Below are 9,248 nucleotides of genomic sequence, written 5' to 3'. Positions count from 1 at the left end.
CGTAATTAATGTGTAACTTTGCCAAGGACGTTGACCCTTGTCACGGTTACGGTCGTTTTCCTCTATTTCCCGTATATAACGTCCGTAATCCCTTAAAGGTCTCTGGAATTGCCTTCATTTTCGGCTTGTGATAAGTGGCTTGCGCCTTCTGTGAGGTAAATCCGTATTTTCTATTACTGGTAAGTATTCTACTTTGTTTTTTGAGGTCATGTATTATGCATTACAGTAAATAAGGTACCTAACGGCGAAATGCTGCCTCAGCCAGGCGTGGCTCCCTCCGCGATTTCGTCGCTTTGCTACAGGTACTTAGCTAAAAGTACATCCGTTCCACACCAATTTTGGGGAAAGCCATAAGCCGCGCGTGGCGCTGTCGCCACCTATCGGCCATATCTGTGCCGATCGTAACAGACGCGTTTTGTTAGAGAGTGAGTCTTCCGTACCTAGTACTATTATTTATTCTGTGCCTCAGCATGAATAACAAGCGCAAGGGCCATTGAAAAACTAGTTTAATTTGGACTTTGTTGCCCAAGAATACGGTAAGTAATTGAATGATTTCCAAAAGTCGCTACGCTTGTTACACGTAATGGGATAGAATTTGTATAATTTGCCTTTCTATGACAGCCGAGAAAAGTTTTGTCGGGTCAAATTAATTTAAGTGTTAAGTTAATTTGTCGCTCCAGTTTCAGACAGTGTATACTCAATAATCTCATTGTTGGCGTAGGCGCGGTGGAATCCGGTTGTTTTGACAAACCCAAAGTATTAATCCATGTAACGTCATTAAAGATAATCTCAAGTCCGGTCAAGGGGCCTGACTGTTTTATGAATAAGAAATGTTAAGTTAATAAATCCGCACGTCCAAAACTTTTTGTAAAAATCGCCTTAGGCAGCGCTAAGGCAATATTAACTTAATTGATTAACTGACAGTAATCGGCATTGAGAGGGCTAACGCAAAATTTTATTACAGTTGTAGTGAATTTATATACTTTTTATTTCAAGGCAAATGTCGTGAATATATATATATTTACACGAACACTAGACTATATTTGCAAGGGCATACTTCAACCATAACCTTAAAAGGTTAAAGTTGGTTCGATAGAAATTACAGACTAAGCGTGTTTGCACACGGTACATGCCTCCTGACGGTTGCCATCAGATATATATGAGCGGCCGAAGTGCTCCAAAATGTCTGAGCGCACACACTGTAGCGCCTTGGCTTAAATGCGTGTTCAGATATTTGTAAGCACCTTGGCCGCTTCGATATATAAAAAATAAATAAATATTATAGGACATTCTTTACACAGATTGACCGAGTCCCACAGTAAGCTCAAGAAGGCTTGTGTTGTGGGTACTCAGACAACGATATATATAATATATAAATACCTACTTAAATACATAGAAAACAACAATGACCCAGGAACAAATATCTGTGTCATCACACAAATAAATTCCCTTACTGGGATTCGAACCCAGGGCAATCGGCTTCACAGGCAGGGTCACTACCCACTAGGACAGACCGGTCGTCAATATATGTAGATGATTGCGACTGTACAAAATATGTACTCGTACATAGATATTGATATTTTTCCAGAATACATCTTCCATCCGTGACCCAATATTTGATTACACCAACCAAACATTTCACTTCACAAGTCACGCTTAATGACGTGCTGAATTCAAATACATGCACATGAGTAAGTAATGGACCTCCAATACCACCCCGAATATTAAAGAGCTGTCTTGGACCGTAGCCTGCACAACGGGACAAAACACCTTATTACAATGTGGCTAGGATCTATTTTCCTGGTTACGGTATGGGGATGTTTATTATGAAAACAGTGGCGCCGGTTTGTAGTTTCTTGGGTAGTTAACAGTATGTGATCGGAATAGTTTTGTTTATATTCGATGTGTAAACTGCCATCTATTGGAATAATGCAAAGTTAAAAGCTTGTATGAAGTTATGTTTGAGTTTAAACCGGTATAATAATATATTGTAGAGTTTATACTGATTTGGGTTCTTATTAAATATTTATTGAAGCGGTAACACGGTTACTTTTCTTACGTTAGATGTCACAAAACGCATACTTAGGGCGTGTAAAACAATGAAGAGATTAAGATATATTTCGCCGCAGTTGGGTAAGCTGCGGTAGCTTAGTTGGTTGAGCGGCGGGGCAGCGTCCCAGTCCCATGAAGTTCCTTTCACATTATAGGCGGTAAGTTTTCACATTTTTCTCTAACTTACTTCAAAAATTCAATAATCTGTTGTAAGAAATAATGTTGTTCTATTTCCCCCCGCACAGTTCCATTAAGGATGACTCACGCTAGACCGGGCCGGGCCCGGGCCGAGGCGTCGGACATGTCGTTTTCTATGACGGCTGATCGGTGATCACGTGGCGCTTTCCATAGAAAACGAAGCGCCTGTAGCTCCGGCCCGGCCCCGTCCCAGTCTAGCGTGAATGATTCTTCACCCTGTGAGTTAAGTACTGCACTACTGATGAGTTAGTAAAAAGGTATGTTAGTGCATTGTTCTTCGTCTGAATTTTAAAACGGAATTGTGACATTCATCCATTCATTAATTTAATTCATTCATTTTCGGGTTTTAGAACTTAACAGTCGTACCAAGCTAACTCTGCAAAATGTGGCGATGTCATCATTAATGTCGAATTTCTATGAAAATATGACGTTCATAGTGAACATTGTTCTGTTCAAATCGGTGCAAAGCTGGCTTTAACGGACTCTAAATAGGTATTACCAACGACCCCATGTTCTACTATTGCCTCGTTTATACCGGGTGTGGCCTGTAACACGAGCAAATAATTAAAACATAGATTGTACTCCTCAAACGGTAAGACTTTTGTTCAACAACTTTTAAAAATTATGAAGTACTTAGACTCCCTATTTTTCATACAAAATAAATATTATCTTCAATGGACGCCATCGCCACGCCATATCATTGTGATTGACGTTGCTTGTCACGCCTTAAACATAATAAAATTCGCAATACATTGCTTCTTAGAATAAACTTTAAAGTGTATTAAAAATCAAACCACAAGTTATTTTTAAAAGTCGCTGAACAAATGTTGGTCGGTATGAGGAGTACAGCCTACAGTTTAATTTTTTGCTCATATTACAGGCCACACCCGGTATTGAGCAAGCATTAGCACTCGAGCTCTGTCACCGATTAACGTAAACAAACGAATATGCAGTTCTGTAAACACAATAAACACCAGGACAACAAAAGCGAGATCCCAGTGAAACTCAGGATCAATTCAATTTGTAGCTTCCAGCAATCAATGCTGGAATTACTGCGACGTGCCTGTTAAAACCGTTGTTCAATACAGTGTTTGTAGGTTGATTCGAGCCGCCACGAATTTAGGGGTGAAGCAGATACCCGGCTAATTCTAGAGAAAAAAAAACGTTTGTGTTGGGACTTCACAAGTAGCTAAGCCCAGGGCAATTGGTACCTGAGAAAGTTTTCTTACCTATTTTTGTATTTTTAATATTACTACAAAATTTGTTTTGTTCTTATTTTTTATTGAACTCATTTAATAATATTATACATTAACACATTATAAAATCAGTCTAATAGTATATACGTCCCACTGCTGGGCACAGGCCTCTTCTCATGTGCGAGAGGGCTTAGGATATAGTCCCCACGCTGGCCCAATGCGGGTTGGGGACTTCTCATACACTTACAAAAATACAATTTTCACTAAATATAAATTCGATCTGCAGGTGTATGCAGTATATTATGCGGTTATTCATCTTCATCTACACATTTAATCAACAAAATGGAATCTTCCACAAAAGCTGCATTATTAAACCTGGCACACAATCAATTTTATAGTCTCGTAAGTCAGTAAAGCGGTAAAGTAAAATTTTCACAGAATTTGTCATAAAAATAACGCTATCTGCAAAAGGCTATTCTAGAGAAGATCCACTGGGAATACCTAGAATATTGCATGTAATAACATCTTTCTCTTGTGTTCGTAGTTAGTTTCTCAATGCGGGTTTTCACCTAGGGCATAGGGGCGTCAGGTGCAGACTTTAAAGGAGATTGTAATACCTACCGATGCAACCAGCAGCTTCACGTCATTATATTGCATCAACAATATACCTATGTAGGTAAATCAAATCATCCGTGAATTTGTTAACTTTGGCAAGGTGTAATTAGCAGGATTCACGGATTTCTATTTAACTGGAGCCGTGCCAGGCCATGCCTTACTTAACACATGCTCAATAGAGGGGTTACAAATGGGCCCTCAGAGCATAGAGACAGTCGAGACAGGTAGCCCGTCATTCTCGAATAACGAGGACAACACCTTGGATCTCGAGTTCTCTCCGCGAAGTCGTTGGTAAAATTATAGGTGAGGGCTTCCTGGTAGAGTTGGGTTCGCAAGAGTAGCCGACAACCCATCATACAAGTGAAATTTAAGATGATGTATTGTTTATCCATTTTTGTGTTAATATAAATGAAATATTCGTCAAATTTAGAAATTGCGGCAGTTAGAATTCTTGTAAGCAACTCTGCACAGACTTTGAATTGACAAAGCGTATGTCATACTGTCGTAGGAATTTATCGTAGGCACTTACACATTCTGATAGCTCGAAAATTGTGCAAAATAAAGCTTAGGGTGACTCCGAGGTATTGTCTTTTTAAATTTTACGTAACAGACGTTGTGAGATAGGGAACAATTTATTCAAATACATGCCCATTTTCAAAAATGGAAAGCGACCATGCTCTAGACTCTTAGTGACATCTACGCCCCTGCTCAACTCTCGCTCCTGCGGCGTGTCCCTCAAACAAACGTGAGCGGACGATAAAGTGGCTACTCCGTTAAATGTCCCCCTCCCCCTTTTACCCCTCGGATGGGGGATAACACTGGCTAATGAAACCTTTTTCCGCGATCTAGTTTAAACCGGTTTGTTGCGGATTAATCGGCAGTCAGGGAGCTGACTGTTATTCGATTGCTTTTTGTTTTTGGTTGTCGATGGCAGACATCTGGCTTTAGCGGGCTTTGCTTTATGTTTCGAATGACTGCATTGTATCATGCTATACAAATTCGTGACCATTCGGAATATTTGCACTCGTTATATTTTGTACAGATAGGGTCATTGCGTCAGTTTACCGTCCAGTGCCTGTTTCCGGCCACTTGGCGGAATTAAGTATAATTTAAATAATATATGCCTATATATTCAAGAAATGCGTATAATTTGAATATATACCCGTATATTCAAATGATACGCAATTCTTTGTAGCAACTACGCCAAGTGAAACAGGCACAGGACGGTAAACTGACGCAATGACCCTACATATTTTTTGACGACCGGTCTGGCCTAGTGGGTAGTGGCCCTGCCTGTGAAGCCGATGGTTCTGGGTTCAAATCCCGGTAAGGGCATTTATTTGTGGGATGAGCACAGATATTTGTTCCTGAGTCATGGATGTTTTTTATGTATTTAATTAAGTACATATTTGTATATTACATATACGTTGTCTGGGTACCCACAACACAAGCCTTCTTGAGCTTACCGTGGGAGTGGACTTAGTCAATTTGTGTAAGCAGTGTAAGAATGTCGCTATAAGTAATATTTATTTATATTTTAATAAAAAATATTTGTAGATCATTTGTTACGTTCCCAGATATACATAGGTATTGCTCGTAAAAACAAATTGATAAACGCTAACAGTTCAAATAAATAGTTTGCAGACATAATTTACACTAGTTTTTCTTAGTAAAACTTTTTACCTTCGAATGGCCGTCTCGACAATATCACGTTAAAACCTACACAAGCAAAGTAAAAATGAATGAAACCGCTAACTAGTCTATGGTGCAGCGTAAGATTTTAGGAATACATTTTAGATTTCCACCTCCGAAATTATATTATACCTACCTAGTTATTTTCTTAACTACATATACAATGGAGGAAAGATTAATCTTTCTTAGGGTTCCGTAGTCAACTAGGAACTCTTATACTTAGTTTCGCTATGTCCGTCTGTCTGCAGAAAGCTTCACTTTGGCTTGGATACATAATCAATCGTGGTGATGAAGTGGTAAAAGAAGAACTACAAAAAAAGCCTTCCGTTTTTAGTAAAAAGACGTACAAAACGCTGCCAAAGTATATACTCCCTTTTGCTTGTAATGTATGTACATGATACGAGTACTTACTAATAGCCCCCGTTTAGCCGTGGTTCAGCCTATTGTGACAGAAGAGTAACTACGGAACCCTTCACTGAGCATGGCTCGACATGCTCTTGAACGGTTTTCAAATATTAGAAATTCCCGCATTTATGGTACCATTAAGTTTGGTTTTACAAAGGAATGTATGGCCTCTGTTTACTTATCATATATGACCTATTTATAAATAATTTAATGACACTTATTGCCATTTAGGCATTCTCTGCCAGTCAATTGATATGGTCAAACAGAAAAATTACATGGTGGGTGCAGTGAGAAGCGTTTATAAATGTCATCATCATCATCATCTCAGCCATAAGACGTCCACTGCTGAACATAGGCCTCCCCCTTGGACCTCCATTCGTACCGGTTGGAAGCGACCTGCATCCAGCGTCCTCCGGCGACCTTAACAAGGTCGTCTGTCCATCTTGTGGGTGGACAAATGGATAAATGTATAACTTATAATTTAAGTATCATAAGGACTTACTTACTGCCTTTTATATTTAAACTAACGCTAATAACGAATGAGCTTAGTCATATTTCAATTTGCTGTAAAGTTTCAAGTGTTCACGGCGACTGTCGACGGTAATAAATGTTGCAAGCTTTCTGCCACAAGACAAATGCGGGAAGGAATTTTGCCGCTGTTTTTAGTTCCCTAGGGAGGGAAGGATAGCTCGGCTATTAGTGAAATAGAAATAGAAATCGTTTATTTGCAAACCATGGTACATAGTTGGTAAATAAAAACATAGAATCACATGGCACCCTATAAAGGCCCAAGTAGCACAGATAGCTCTATAACTACTCACTTTTAGTTCTATCTAACGCTCTGTGCGTATTAAGACACTTATAAGAGCACACTCGTGATCCTACAGCTGTATAATAGATCTCAGTGATATTTATATAGCTTAGGGCTGATTAAAAGCTGCATTACGGCTCTGAAAACTACCATTAATACGCAAAGAGTGATATAAAGGTATATTTGCTACGACCCTATACAGCTTTAAGGGTTATCAAATGCTTTAACCGTTATAAGGTCTGTTTAGTGGATAAAATTACGCCATGTGCTGTATAAGGAGGTAATTGTGGACTTTTATTACGTTGACTTATTAAGGGAGCACAATTGAACTATTATGAAGCTAATAGACGTATAATGGAACACATGTGGCACATAATACAGCTTGTCGCTTAACATGTTTACCACTAAGCAGCTTTTATTACACTGACTTTTAAGGGAGCACGAGTGAACTAATATGAAGCCAATAGACGTATAATGGAACACATGTGGCGCATAATACAGCTAATCGCTGAACGTGTTTACCGCTAAGCAGCTTTTATTACGCTGACTTTTTAAGGAAGCACGAATGAACTATTATGAAGCTAATAGACGTATAATGGAACACACGTGGCGCATAATACAGCTTATCGCTGAACATGTTTACCGCTAAGCAGCTTTTATTACGCTGACTTTTAAGGGAGCACGAGTGAACTAATATGAAGCCAATAGATGTATAAATGGAACACATGGGGCGCATAACACAGCTTATAGCTGAACATGTTTACCGCTAAGCAGCTTTTATTATTCTGACTTTTTGAGGAAGCACGAATGAACTATTATCAAGCCAATAGACGTATAATGGAACACATGGGGCGCATAATACAGCATATCGCTGAACATGTTTACCGCTAAAGCAGCTTTTATTTCGCTGACTTATTATAAGGGAGAACGAGTGAACTATTATGAAACCAATAGACGTATAATCGAACACATGTGGCGCATAATACGGCTTAGCGCTGAACATGTTTACCGCTAAGCAGCCTATTATACCACCATTGGGACTGTCTGCATAGTGGCTGTTAAAACGTTCATAAGATGCCTTATAACTGTTTAGAGGTTCACTAGTGTATCGAAATAACGACTTGGACTTTATAGTGGTTCACTTAAGTATCTTTATCAGATATATAACAGTCGTATGCTGCATATAAGAATTTTAACGGTTCACGTTGCTTTTTAACATTGACCGCCATTTTATTGTATATAACCTACAAAATTGAAATTGCTTTTCCAATTTTTAAGGGTAACAATATGGTTTTGTGCCTGAGTTCTTAACCTAAATCATTAGTTTAGTACTTCCTATAACGTATTATTAACTTTTTATCTCATAATTCTGTCCAAACCACTGAAATAGTTTTTACACATAGCTTATTTATATCATTAATTTAAATAAATACTGATTATTTTCGTGGCGCACTGAAATTTTCTTAGATAATGTATATATATAATGTCAATAAACTGGCATTCCCAAACATCTTCCTCGCATTAATATATAAAAGATCATGTACAAACATTCAACTAAACACTTTAACAAAATGACTTATGGTGTCGTTGCGCTTAACGTTTTTGCTTCAATATAAATATATTCACCTCTGCGTTCGTCGTCACTATACTAAATGATTTTTAAGGCAGAGGTGTAAAAGTATGTTATTAATTATCTTTTATTCAGCCCAACGTCAATCTTTCCCGGTATTAGGGCGCACATGTGACATATTAGCTGAATAAAGGGTGACTGGTGGTCTCTTACCCAGCCAATATACACCTCTTATAACTCCTGTTACCCCATAAAATTCCGTTAAATTGCTGCTACAACGCTCTTAAGTAGCTATGTGAACTTAAGGCTGCCTAATTTGTGCCCATTTAAGAGTTATAAAAGCTTAAAAGACGCTTATACAGCTCTTATGCAGCTTTTATATTCCAGCTTCAAGCGTATTCGTACTTCATTATGCGGCTGCTATACAGCTAATCTGTGCTACTTGGGGGGTATAGCAAGTATTCTTATAGCTAGGTAGGACTACTTTGTATAGTAGTATACTCGTAGTATAACAATGTTTTTGCTTTTACACGTTGCCTTTAGGCAGGAACATAGATTTTTTTGCCACAGTTAGGCTTCTGCGACTTGGGTTATACTACATTTTATAAAATTATACTTAACCTATGAGGGAGATCAAAGTTAGTATGTACTTAGCTTTATACCTACTTATAATTAATTTATTACTATTTAACTTATTTACAAATTAAGT

Source organism: Cydia splendana, chromosome 1, assembly GCF_910591565.1.
Source record: "Cydia splendana chromosome 1, ilCydSple1.2, whole genome shotgun sequence".
Classification (NCBI taxonomy): Eukaryota; Metazoa; Arthropoda; class Insecta; order Lepidoptera; family Tortricidae; genus Cydia; species Cydia splendana.
The sequence above is the reverse complement of the archived record's forward strand: the minus strand, read 5'-3'. Positions refer to the sequence as shown.